Source organism: Callithrix jacchus, chromosome 10 (assembly GCF_049354715.1).
Source record: "Callithrix jacchus isolate 240 chromosome 10, calJac240_pri, whole genome shotgun sequence".
In the NCBI taxonomy this organism is placed as follows: Eukaryota; Metazoa; Chordata; class Mammalia; order Primates; family Cebidae; genus Callithrix; species Callithrix jacchus.
Genome location: NC_133511.1, coordinates 56,500,637 through 56,514,636, shown reverse-complemented (window position 1 = coordinate 56,514,636; position 14,000 = coordinate 56,500,637). Strand labels below are relative to the sequence as shown.

At 37.6% G+C, this 14,000-nt stretch overlaps 1 protein-coding gene across 47 annotated transcripts in view; it reads right to left on the bottom strand.

Moving 5' to 3' along the window:
• Positions 1–14,000, bottom strand: part of DLG2 (discs large MAGUK scaffold protein 2) — a 2,299,762-nt gene that overhangs the window by 390,992 nt on the left and 1,894,770 nt on the right. The window lies entirely within an intron of this gene.

The following is a 14,000-nucleotide window of genomic DNA, read 5'->3' as shown; positions in this document are numbered from 1 at the left end:
TCTTTTTGTGGAAAAAATCCTTAGACTGAGGCCTGTTTTCTAATCCTAACTTCAATATTAACCCCTGAGTGTCCTTGAAAACAGCCTCTCTGAACAGATTTCTATATTGTATAACTAAGGGAGGGGTGACAAAGGCAAACCAGAAATCACCATGATCCCTTCTAGCTCTAGCATTACAATGCTTGCTTAATGAACATCAGAAGTGGGGCATTCCCATTTCTAAAATCACAATTCCATTTGATGATTCAGTAAATATTTAGTACTCACCTTCAACAAAGTGGAGAGGACAAGAAATGGCTCTATTGTTAGTTCGGTCCTCTCCAACTTGGCCTCCCTTCAGCTTTTGACATTATAAATGTTCCGCTCTCTATTTCCACAATTGAAATTTTGGGAAATGTTCTATGTATTTGTTGTCCAATATGGTAGGTACTAGTCATATGCGTTAGTAAGCACTCGAAGTGTGGCTGGTGTGACTGAGAAACTTACTTCTCCTCTTTCTCCTTTCCTCTAGCTCTTCCTTGGAGGGCTCCTTTGTTTCTCTAGGTCTTAGTTTAAATTGTGCTGTGACCACTCCATCTAAACCAGCCCCCCTCTTGATTTTTAAAAAATCATGTCTCTTGTAAGGATCCTTATCTTACAGTAAATTAATCGTGTTTGTTTGTTTGCTTGTTGCTCATCTCCCGCTAGAATGCAATCTCTATGAGAACTACAACCCCCTTGGGCCTCTAGCATCTAGTCTAGTGCCTGGTACTGATTAGGGTCTTGATATTTTTTGAATAAACTAATAAATGGGTGGTCTTGTCCTTCGCTATATTGATAATCCACTAATTCATATCTCCAGCCCAGATCAGTCTTCTCTACTCCAAATTTCTATTCAACTGCTCCAGAATGAAATCACTTTTCCCCCCCAGAATCTTTTTTTTCTCCCTTTTGTTCCTTATCTGGGTTAATGGGGTCTGCCCAATCTTGCAAATTGGAAACTTCTCAATTTTTTTCTCTATTGCTCATCTAGTACGTCCAACAAATGCAGTCTGCTTTAACTCAGAAATGCCTCTCACATCATCTTAGTATTGTTGCCTTAGTTCGGGCCCATGGCAACTATGCCATAGATTCCTAACTAGGCTTCTCCTAACAATATGAAGTAACTATTAACTTGGGATCCATGGACTTTTTCAATCTCAACTCCGAATACATTCCTTCTGGCACTATATCCATCAGTTATGCATAAATTTCTGTGTGGCCATCATGGTCAGATCTCCTGTGTCATCTGTGTGCTCTTCCTCTGTTTGGAATGCCCATCCCCAGATGAACCAGTCTATCCTTCAACAGTTCCACAGGCACATTTAGCAAACTCCCGGGTAGTGTTTCCAGAGCATTTTATTTGGAGGCATTATAGCACTATCACTTAAAAATAGATATATGTATTATTCCTCCACCAACTGGGAATTCATTATACATAAGAAATATATCTACTCAATTTTTTGAAGAATGATTTATTCCCCTGTAGTAGTTAAGTACCTGGCTTTGGTTTCAGACACACATCTGATTAAAACCAAGATTTGCCATTTATGAGCTACAAGACTTAGTTCAATTTACTTCATCTTGTTGAATGTCAGTTTTCACATCCCAAAATGGGAATAATAGTGGTATATATGATTTTTATGAGGATTAAATGGGATAATGAATGCAAATGCCTGAACTATATTAATAAGATGTTGGAAGCTTTTAATGGTCATTTATACATTTATTAGTCATACACCATTTGCTGAGTGTATGTCATAGATGAAGATTATTATGACCAACTTTGTCCTCATAGAATTTCTAATCTAGTGGAAGAAATAAGACATAAATATAGATAGATAGATAGATAGATAGATCACTGACATAAAACATAAGTAATAAAAGAGATACATAAGAAGTGTTATGAGGGCCTGGAATAGAGAGAAATAATTTCTGGATGGGGGTCTATGGAAGGTTTGCTGAAAGAGATAACACTTAAATTACACAGGAAAACATGGCCAGAATTAGTTGCTTCATTAATTACTTTTCTCAGCATAGCAGGTGCTTTGCAAGGGCAGATTTTACAAAGTCTGCAGGTTTTATAATCTAGAGTTCCTTTTATTTTTGTTTAAAAAAGCATAAAATATTATATCAATAACATAGATTTCTTGTTTACCCAGAACACTAGTACCTGATATCTAAAATGTACTTACTGTATGTAAATTCCCTTTTCCCCCACCTTTGTGTCTCCAGTACCCAGCAAAGTGTCTGGCACAAGGTAAAAGAGCTTGAAAAGGTCCGTGTAATTGAAGGGCGTAGGGTTTCAAGGTAAATCCACTTCTGGTGCTGTGCTTGGAGCTGGAAATATAACTATAAATACAACTTAGTTCCTGACATCATGGGCTCTCATCCTAGGGGGATTGGGAGGTAAGTAAAAATAACTAATCATAATATCATTCATTCATCCATAACATTTGTGGTAAGTTTTATAATAGGTAGAAGAACACTGATTTGATATAGAGAGATGGGTAGTGAGATGATATTTAATGAATAAGGAAAAGTATAATGAAGGAAGTGAGAGAATACGTGGTGTTTGAAGAAAACCAAGTATTTTCAGTGGACAAAATGTACCATTCTAGTAGGGGTGCAGTGGAGACATGAAGGCAGAGGCTAGATTAGGAAGATTTTCTTAAATGGGGCAAATAGAGATTCAATTCTTAATACTCAGAAGAACAGAGCAGAATATTTCCATATACTTTCTTCATTTAACAAAGATTTAGCGAGCAGCTACTGGGCTAGATCCTGGCTAAGTTTTGCACATACAAAGCTATACAAGACCTCTCTGTCCCTGAAAGATTTATACTTTGTGTTATGTGTTGAATTGTGTCTCCAACCCTAAAAAAATTTTGAAGCTCTAACTCCCAGTATTCCAGAATGTGACATGTTAGGAAAGGATTGTTACAGGTGCTGGATGTCAAGAAGAGGGCACACCGGAGTAGAATGAGTCCCTTATCCAATCTGACTGGTATTCTTACAAGAAGACAGCCAAGGCTGGGTGGGGTGACTCACATCTGTAAACCCAGCACTTTGGAAGGCCGAGGAAGGCGGATCACCCGAGGTCAGGAGTTTGAGACTAGCCTGGCCAAATGATGAAATCCCTTCTCTACTAAAAATATAAAAAAATTAGCCGGGCATGGTGGCAGGCACCTGTACTCCCAGCTACTCAGGAGGCTGAGGCAGGGGAATCGCTTGAACTTGGGAGACAGAGGTTGCAGTGAGCTGTCACCACTGCACTCCAACCTGAGCAACAAGAGTGAAACTCCGTCTCAACAAACAAACAAACAAACAAACAAACAAACAAACAAACAAACAAACAAAAGACAGCTATGTGAAGATAGAGAGACACCAGGAGAATGCCGTAAGAAGATAGAGGCCAGTGTTGGAGGGGTGCAGTTGCAAACCAAGGAATTTCAAGGTTGCTGGCTAAGCTCTAAAATCTAGGAAGAGGCAAGAGTCCCCTACAGGTTTCAGAGGGACCAGGTCCTGCTTGGACTTGGATCTTGGACTGTAGCCTCCAGAACTGAGAGACAATAAATTTCTGTTGTTTTAAACACTGTTTGAGTAGTTTGCTACCTAAGACCTCGGAAGCTAATACTCTCTGGCAGGGGTTACCTGAGCCAATGCACAGAATGACATGAATGAACATCACCTGCTTAGGGAGGTGAAAGGAGTCACTGAGGCTGATTCAATTCCTATGATTTATCACTTCAGAAAATGGATTTGAAATAAAGGATAATCATATCTGGGCAATTTTTGCAGCTGTTACCAGGAGCCTGAGCAGAAAGCCTTATATTCAAATGGCAAAGCTTTCCATAAACCTCATTAATAGAATTTCATATGTTTTCATGTAGTTATCTATGCAAGAAAAAATAAAGACAAAGTACTACCATGGACACATCATTAATTACTACTACTGAAATTCATTTTCAAAGATAATATGAAAGGAAATATAAACATTTTACTAACCTTTAGCAGTAACTGAACTCAAATTTTTTTTTCTTTAAAAGAAACATTCAACTGCTCTCTTCTCTGGGAGTATCACAGGTGCTGTCCTGTATAAATGTTTCTGTTGCTTTTACCAGCTACAAGTTCTGATTTTTGTTTGTTTGTTTTTGCTAATTTCAGGGAAGGCTTTACATAACAATTAGTTCAGCCCTGACGTATTTTCTAATTCCTTCTTTTCTTTATCAGGAAAAAAGAGGAAGAACATTGCTTCCAAACCTTGCTTTTTCAACTGAGAAATTTTATTGATCTTACTGACCTTCTTTTCCTGTCTACCCAGACTCCTGCCCTTAGAGCAGAGGTTAGCTCAAATTCTTCTCCAATATGGCATTCTTAAAGTTATTCATTAATAACTTCCTTTAGCCACAGCAAAATCTGAAAGCCAATTTTGGACACTGATAAGAATGGGAAGTGATTTTTAGAAGAATCATCAAAAATTTTTCCCCTAAACAAATAGGTATAGCCTTATCTCCTGACACACCCTCAAAAATACTCTAAATTGCAATCACATTGAAACACTTGATTTTCTCTGAATTCCTAGCTTTTTGTTAAACAATGGGCTCTTTCCTTCACCTTGGTCTTCTCATGTATAATCCTTTCTGCTCGCAGTTGGCTTCTTCTCTTTTATATATCTAGGAAGCTTTCCCCCATTCTTCACATACAGTTGAACAACAGTTGCTCTCCTCAGCTCTCCCTAACACTAGCTCCTTTAGGATTCTATTGCACCAAATTCATATATTGATTATCGTAATTATCATATTCTATCTTTTAGTCCATTTAACAAGTATCTGTTGAGGGCCTATTACACTCCTGGAGGGCTCCACTGTGGGTAGGATTATTAACATAAAGCAGACGGTTTCTTCTCCCAAGAAGTTCAGAACATAGACACTTATTAGAAGAGTAAACTGGCAATCATAAGCCAGAATGCTAAAGTTATAATCTTGTACAAGAATAATTTATTTGCATACTTGCTTTTCCCATTTGACTCTGAGATTCTTGAGTGTTTTACTTTGTGAGTTAGTGTCTGATATCTAAAAAATACCTACAAACACCCATTGAAAATAAAAACTTGGGGTAAATTAGGAATAGGGGAATTCCTTAACTTATTAAAGAATATCTACAACTCTCTACAGCTACTATCATGCCTAATGGTAAAAAAATAAAAAATAAAAGAAAATAAAACTCCAAAAAAAAAAGTTGAAGCTTTCCCATTAAGATCCACCACTGCCTTTCCACAACATACTGCAAGTTTTAGCTAATACAATCAGACAAGAAAAGGAAATTTAAAAGTATACAGATTAGAAAGGAAGAAATAAAACTATGTTTGTTGACATATAACCTAATACTCTTTGTATAAAATCCAAGATAATTGACAAAAAACTCCTGGAACTAATAAGCAATTATAGCAAGGTTGTAGAATAAAAGGTTAGTACACAAAAGCCAATTAATTTCCTATATACTAACAATGAAATAGTGAAAACTGAAATTACAAACACAATGCCATTTATATTAGCACTCCCCAAAATAAAACACTAAGTTATAAAGCTAACAAAACACGTACAAGATCTATATGAAAAAAATTGCAAAAATCTGATGCAAGAAATCAAAGAACTAAATAAATGCAGAGATAGTCCATGCAAATGGAGAACTAGGAATACTCAATATTGTCAAGATGTTAGTTCTTTCCAACTTAATCTGTAGATTTAGTATGATCCCAATCAAAATCCCAGCAAGCTATTTTACAAAATGATTCTAGAGTTTATATGGAGAGCCAAAAGACCTCAAATAGCCAACTAATATTGAAGGAAAAACCAAATTTGGAGGATAACGCTACCTAACTTCAAAATTTTCTATAAAGCTATAGTACTCTAGACAGTATGGTATTGGTGAAAGAGGAGACAAATATGGTGCCAGAACAACCAGGCATCCACAAGCAAGAAGAAAAAATAAGTAGACACAGACGTTATACTCTCAACAAAAATGAACTCAAAATTAATCGCAAATCTATAAACTTCTTGGAGATGCTGTAGGAGAAAATCTAGATGACCTTGGATTTTGAGATGACTCTTTAATACAATAGCAAAGGCATCATCCTTGAAACAAAGAATTGATAAACTGGACTTTTAAAAATTTTATTAAAATAAAAACATTCTGCTCTGTGAAAGACAATGACAAGAGAATGAAATGACAAGCCACATATTGAGAGAAAATAATTACAAAAGGCATTTCAGATAAAAAACTATTATTAAAAATATACAAAGAACTCATAAAGCTCAACAAGCAAACAAAATCTCCTAAAACCCACAAACAACCTAACTAAAAACGGGCCACAGAACCTTAGACACCTTGCCAAAGAAGATAAACAGATGACAAATAAGCACATGAAAAGATGCCCCACATCATATATCATCAGGAAATTCAAATTAAAACAATGATGAGATGCCACTACATGCCTAGTGAAATGGCCAAAATCCAGAACACTGACAAAAACAAATGCTAGCAAGAATGTGCACCTAGACTCATTCATTGCTGGTGAGAATGCAAAATGGTATAGCTACTTTGGAAAATAGTTTGGTGGTTTCTTACAAAACTAAACATACTCTTACTATATGATCTAGTAATTGTGCTCCTTGGTATTTCTCTAAGGAAGCTGAAAACCTATGTACATATAAAAACCTCCACCTGCATGTGAATAGTTCCAGCAGCTTTATTAATAATTGCCAAAAGTTGAAAGAAACCAAGATTGAATAGGTGAATGGACAAATGCACTGTGGTACATCTAGACAATGGAATATTATGTATCACCAAAAAGAAATGAGCTATCAAGCCACAGCAGAACATGGAGGAAACTTAAATGCATACAAGCAAAGAAAATAATCTGAAAAGGCTACATACTGTATTATTCCAACTATCTGATACTCTGGAAAAAGGAAAACTATGAAGACACTGATAAAATTGGTAGTTAAAGGGATATAGTGGAAGGAAGAGATGAATTGGTAAAGCAAGACAATTTTTAAAAAAACTTTTAAGTTCAGGGATATATCAGGAGGTTGAGGCAGAAGAATTGCTTGAACCTGGGAGGTGGAGGTTGCAGTGAGCCGAGATCATGCCACTGTACTCCACCTGGGGAATAGACACTGCACTCCACCTGGGTAATAGAGTGGGACTTTGTCTCAAAAAAAAAAAAGAAAGAAAGAAAGAAAAAAAATGTTCAGGGATATATATGCATGTTTGTTCCATAGGTAAACTTGTGTGTTGCACATGGTGGTTTGTTGTACAGATTATGTCATTGCCCAGGTGTTAAACCGAGTACCTATTAGTTATTTTTCCTGATCTTCTCATTCCTCCCACGCTCCACTCTCTGTCAGGTCCCAGCGTGTGTTGTTCCCCACTATGTATTCATGTGTTCTCATCATTTAGCTTCCACTTATAAGTGAGAATATGTGGTATTTGGTTTTCTGTTCCTACATTATTTTGCTAAGGATAATGGTCTCCAGCTCCTTCCATATCCTTGCAAAGGACATGATCTTTGTTTTTTTTAATGGCTACATAGAATTCATGGTGTATATAGACCACATTTTCTTTATCCAGTCTATCACTGATCAGCATTTAAGTTGATTCCATATCTTTGCTATTGTGAACAGTGCTGCAATGAACATACATTTGCATGTGTCTTTATAACAGAACAATTTATATTCCTTGGATATATACCCAGTAATGGGATTGCTGGGTCAAACGGTATTTCTACCTCTAGGTCTCTCAGGAATTGCCACACTGCCTTCCTTCCACAATGGTTGGACTAATTTTCACTCCCATCAACAGTATAAAAACAGTCATTTTCTCCACAACCGTGCCAACATCTGTTGTTTTTTTGACTTTTTGATAATAGCCATTCTGAGTGGCATGAGATAGTATCTCATTGTGGCTTTGATTTGCATTTCTCTAATGATCAGTGACGTTGAGCTTTTTTCATATGAATGTTGGTCACGTTTGTCATCTTCTGAAAAGTGACTGTTCATGGCCTTTGCCCACTTTTTAATTAGATTGTTTGTCTTTTTCTGTACATTTGTTTAAGTTTCTTATAGACACTGGATATTAGACCTTTCTCAGATGCATCATTTGGAAATATTTTCTCCCATTCTATAGGTGGTCTGTTTACTCTGTTGATAGTTTCTTTTGCTGTACAGAAGCCCTTTAGTTTAAATTTCATTTGCCAATTTTTGCTTTTGTTGTAATTGCTTTTGGGCATCTTCATCATGAAATCTTCGCCCATGCCTACATCCTAAATGGTATTGTCTAGGTTGTCTTACAGGGTTTTTGTAGTTTTGGGTTTTAAATTTAAGTCTTTAATCCATCTTGAGTTCATTTTGTATCTGGTGTAAGAAAGGGGTACAGTTTAAATCTTCTGTATGTAGCTAGTCAGCTCTCCCAGCACCATTTATGGAATAGGGAAACTTTTCCCCATCACTTACTTTTGTCAGGTTTGTCAAAGAGCAGATAGTTGCAGGCATGTGGCCTCATTTCTGGGTTCTCTTTTCTGTTCCATTGGTCTATGTGTCTGTTTTTGTACCATGTGATTTTGGTTCATGTAGCCCTATAATATAGTTTGAGGTCAGCTAGTGTGATGTTTCCAGCTTCCTTCTTTTTGCCTGTGATTGTCTCGGCTATTCTGGCTCCTTCTTGGTTCCATATGATCTTAAAATAGTTTTTTTCTAGTTCTGTGAAGAATCTCAAGGTATTTTAATAGGAATAGCCTTGAATCTACAAATTGTGTTGGGAAGTATACCTATTTTAATAATATTGATTATTCCTATCCATGAACACAGAATGTTCTCCCATTTGTTTGTGTCATCTCTGAGAACCCTGGTAAGATACTTAACAAGAACATCATCCCCAAGACACATAATCATCAGAATCTCCAAGTTCAGAGATAGTTTTTAGGGCCTACAGAATCTCCGAGTTCAGAGATATTTTCAGAGATACCATAATTGTGGATACATTTCATTACACATTTGTCCAAACCCTTAGAATGTGCAACACTAAAAGTGAACACTAATGTAAGCCATGGACCCTGGATGATAATGAGATATCAATGTAGCATCATCATTTCTAACAAATGTACTTCTTTGGTAAAATATGTTAATAAACAGGTGAGTCTATGCATGTGTGGGGGCAGGACACACATGAAATCTACATTTTCTGCCTTTTTTCTTTTTTTGCTAGGAACCTATAGCTGCTCTGAAAAATAAAATCTTTAAAAAAGTGTTTAATGAATACAAGTTTCCTTTGTTCCCATGTCCTAAATACCTGGTAAAATACATAGCACAAAGAATATGATCAATGAATCATTATGCAATGAAAACCTAAAAGACATGGAAATCGCAGTGCAAACAAGTTGATTCTAAGAACTGAATGATCCTAAGAACTGATTTTGATAAAAGGAAGACTGCAGCACTTGCACCAAAAAGCAAAGGAAGGTGATTAAGAGATGAAGAAATCTGATCTAGCAGAATGAAGCTGGGGCATCCAAAATACACAATGTGTCTATTTTGTTGACTATGAGTTCTGATCTATGTAAGGTCAACTTAGGACTCTTCCAAAACCTCACTTGCTGCTGAATATTACATGGAAGGAATTCTTTCTGTCAGACAAGATAAATGACTTCATGGGATGTCTGGAGATCAAAACCATACTGCAAAAAGTGCTTTTTTGCATTTTATACCTCTTCCCACTATTTAACCCCTAAAATAATTCCAGTTTCCCCATAATGATCCCCTCTTCTGGCAAAAGAAGTCCAAAGGCATGAGGAATTGAAAAAGAAATAACCAGAGAAATGAAGACCCTAGTTTGCCCTCCTTATCCACCAGATAAGATGGAGTTCCTGGTCAGAAAATGAGGAGCCTTTAATTCTGGTCTTGAATTTGCTGTGACCTTGGAAAATATTCTGCTTGTCTCTGACCCTTAGGTTATTTTCTCATGAGAAGGTGGACATGATAATATCCCCCCTCCCCAAAATGGATATGGCCCTTGAGTAAATTGAAAGTAAGATATTATTGTAAAGCAGGTCTCCATAGTAATGTATGTTTTGCTTACACACAAGGTTAGGTAATAATAATGATACTTCCTTCTGTCATGCACTATCAAACATAAAGCTTGATCTTTGATAGCCATAGTTCTTATAGATGTCAAGGGTGAAGGGCACTGATGTGGCTTATAGCTTTTTCTTATGTCCAATTTATTTGCTATCATTGACTTATTAGGATACACAAACACATATGCACAAAAATCATGATCTAGCACTCCTATAACTTTATAATGATTTCAACTCTGATATGGTTTTGCTGTGTCCCCACTCAGATCTCATCAAAATAGGAGTTTCCCTGCACAAGCTTTCTCTTTGCCTGCTGCCATCCATATAAGATGTGACTTGCTCCTCCTTGCCTTCTCTCATGATTGTGAGGCCTTGCCAGCTGTGTGAAACTGTAAGTCCATTAAGCCTCTTTTTCTTCTCAGTTTTGGGTATGTCTTTATCAGCTGTGTGAAAATGTACCAATAGAGTAAATTGGTATCACGATTAAAGAATTGCTGAAAAGATACCCAAAAATGAGGAAGTAACTTTGGAACTGAGTAACAACAGCAGCTGGAAGAGTTTGGAGAGCTCAGAAGATAGAAAAATGTGGGAAAGTTTAGGACTCCCTAGAGACTTGTTGAATGGTTTTGACCAAAATGTTGATAATGATATGGACAATGAAATCCAGGCTGAGGTGGTCTCAGATGGAGATGAGGAACTTGTTGGGAACTGGAGCAAATGTAACTCTTGTTTTATGTTTTAGCAAAGAGACTGGAGGCATTTTGCCCCTTCTCTAGAGATATGTGGAAATTTGAATGTGAGAGAGATGATTTAGTGTATCTTGCAGAAGAAATTTCTAAGCAGCAAAGAATTCAAGAAGTGACTTGGGTCCTGTTAAAGGTACTCAGTTTTAAAAGTAAAACAGCATAAAAGTTTGGAAAATTTGCAGCCTGACAATGGGATAGAAAAGAAAATCCCATTTTCTGAGGAGAAATTCAAGCCGGCTGCAAAGATTTGCATAAGTAACGAGGAGCTGAATGTTAATCACAGAGAAAATGGTGATTAATGTTCACCTAGATGTCTCTAGGGCATCTCAGAGATCTTTGTGGCAGCCCCTCCCATCATAGGCTTGGATGTTTAGGAGGAAAAAATGCTTTTATGGACCAGGCCCAGGGTCCCTCTCCTTTGTGCAGCCTAGGGACTGTTGCCTTGCATCTCAGCCTCTCCAGCTGTGACTAAAAGGGGACAATGTAGACCTCAGGCCATGGCTTCAGAGGGTCCAAGTTTCAAGTCTTGACAGCTTCCATTGATGTTGAGCCTGTGAGGGCACAGAAGTCAAGAATTGAGGTTTGGGAACCTCTGCCTAGATTTCAGAAGATGTATGGAAATGTCTGGATGCCCAGGAGAAGTATGCTGCAGGGGTATGGTCCTCATGGAGAACCCCTGCTAGGGCAGTGTGGAAGGGAAATGTCAGAGCTCCCACAGAGAATCCCTACTGGGGTACCACTTAATGGAGCTGTGAGAAGAAGATCACAATCCTCCAGACCCCAGAATGATAGCTCCAGGAAAAGCCACAGGCACTCAACATCAGCCCATGAAAGCAGCCTTGAAGAAGGCTGTGCCATGCAAAGCCATGGGGATGGAGCTGCCCAAGACCATTGGAACCCACCTCTTGCAACAGCATGACCTGGATGTGAGACATGGAGTCAAAGGAGATCATTTTAGACCTTTAAGATATGAGTGCCCTGCTGGATTTAGGACTTGCATGGGGCCTGTAGCCCCTCTGTTTTGGCCAACTTCTCCCATATGGAATGGCTATATTTACTCAAAGCCAGTACCCCCACTGTATCTAGGAAGTAACTAATTTGCTTTTGATTTTACAGGCTCATAGGTAGAAGGAACTTGGGACATGGAACTTTTGAGTTAATGCTGTTAATGAGTTAAGACTTTGGGGGACTGTTGGGAGGCATGATTGATTTTGAAATGTGAGGACATGAGATATGGAAAGCACCAGGGTCGGAATGATATGGGTTGGCTGTGTTCCCACCCAAATCTCATCTTGAATTCCCATGTGTTGTGAGAGGGACCCTGTGGGAGATAACTGAATCACAGGGGAGGGTCTTTCCTGTGCTGTTCTTGTGATACTGAATAAGTCTCACAAGATCTGATGGTTTTAAAAACAGGAGTTTCCTTGCACAAGCTCTCTATTTGCCTGCCACGATCCATGTAAGATGTGACTTGCTACTTCTTACCTTCCACCATAATTGTGAGGCCTTCCCACCCATGTGGAACTGAAAGTCCATTAAACCTCATTTTCATCCCAGTCTCAGGTATGTCTTTATCAGCAGTGTAAAAATAGACTAATACAAATTCACTAATATATTCCATGAATTAATAAAATCAGTAGCAGGTATATGAAAAGGTGCTTGACATCACTGAGTAACATCAGAGAAATGCAAACAAAAACTACAATGAGATATGATTTCACCCCAGTTAAAATGGCTTATATCCAAATGACAGGCAATTTTAAATACTAGTGAGGATGTAGAGAAAAGGGAACCCTTTTACATTTTTGGGAATGTAAATTAGAACAATCACTATGGAGAACAGTTTGGATGTTCCTTACACAGCTAAAAATTGAGCTGCCATGTGATCCAGCACTCCCACTGCCAGATATACACCCAAAAGAAAGGAAATCAGCCTATCGAAGAGAAATCTGCACTCCCATGTTTGTTGCAGCACTGTTTATAATAGCCAAGATTTAAAAGCAACCTAAGTGTTCATCAACAGATGAATGATAAAGAAAACGTGGTACATATACACAATGGAGAACTATTCAGCTACAAAAAGAACGAGATCCAATCATTTGCAATAACATGGATAAAACCAGAGATCATTGTTAAGTGAAATAAGCCAGGCAAGGAAAGATAAACATCATACTTTCTCACTTATTTGTGGAATCTAAAATTCAAAACAATTGAACTCATGGAGATTGAGAGTAGGAGGATAGTTACCAAAGGCTGGAAAGGTCATGGTGGGAGGTAGGTTGTGGGGAGGTGGGCTGGTTAATGGGTACTAAAATAAATAGAATGAACAGAACCTACTCTTTGATAGCACAACAGGGTGAGTAAAGTCAGTAATTTTTTTTTTTTTTTTTTTTTTTTTTTTTAGGAGAGACAGGGTTTCACCATGGTGACCAGGATGGTCTTGATCTCTTGACCTCGTGATCCACCTGCCTCGGCCTCCCAAAGTGCTGGGACTACAGGCTTGAGCCACCACGCCCGGCCAGTCAGTAATTTTAAAATAACTTTAAGAGTGTAATTGGATAGTTTGTAACTCAAAGGATAAATGCTTGAGGGGACAGATAGCCCATTATACATCATGTGCTCATTTCATATTGCATGCTTGTATCAAAACATCTTATGTATCCCATAAACATATACACTTACTATGTACCCACAAAAATTAAAGTTAAAAACATTTTTAAAAACTACAACTAGAACTACTACATGATTCAGCAATCCCACTACTAGGTATATATCCAAAGGAAAAAAATCAGTATATCAAAGAGATATCTGTACTCCAAGGGTAATTGCAGCACTATTCACAATGGCCAAGATTTGGAAGAAACGTGTCTGTCAACAAATGAATGCATAAAGAAAAGGTGGTACAAATACAAAATAAACTACTATTCAGCCATAAAAAAGAATGAGATCCTTTCAATGGCAACAACACAAATGGAACTGGAGGTCATTACATTAAGTGAAATAAGTCAGGCACAGAGAGACAAACTTTATATGTTCCCACTTATTTGTGGGAGCTAAAAATGTTAAATCAACTGAACTTATGGATATGATAGAATGATGGT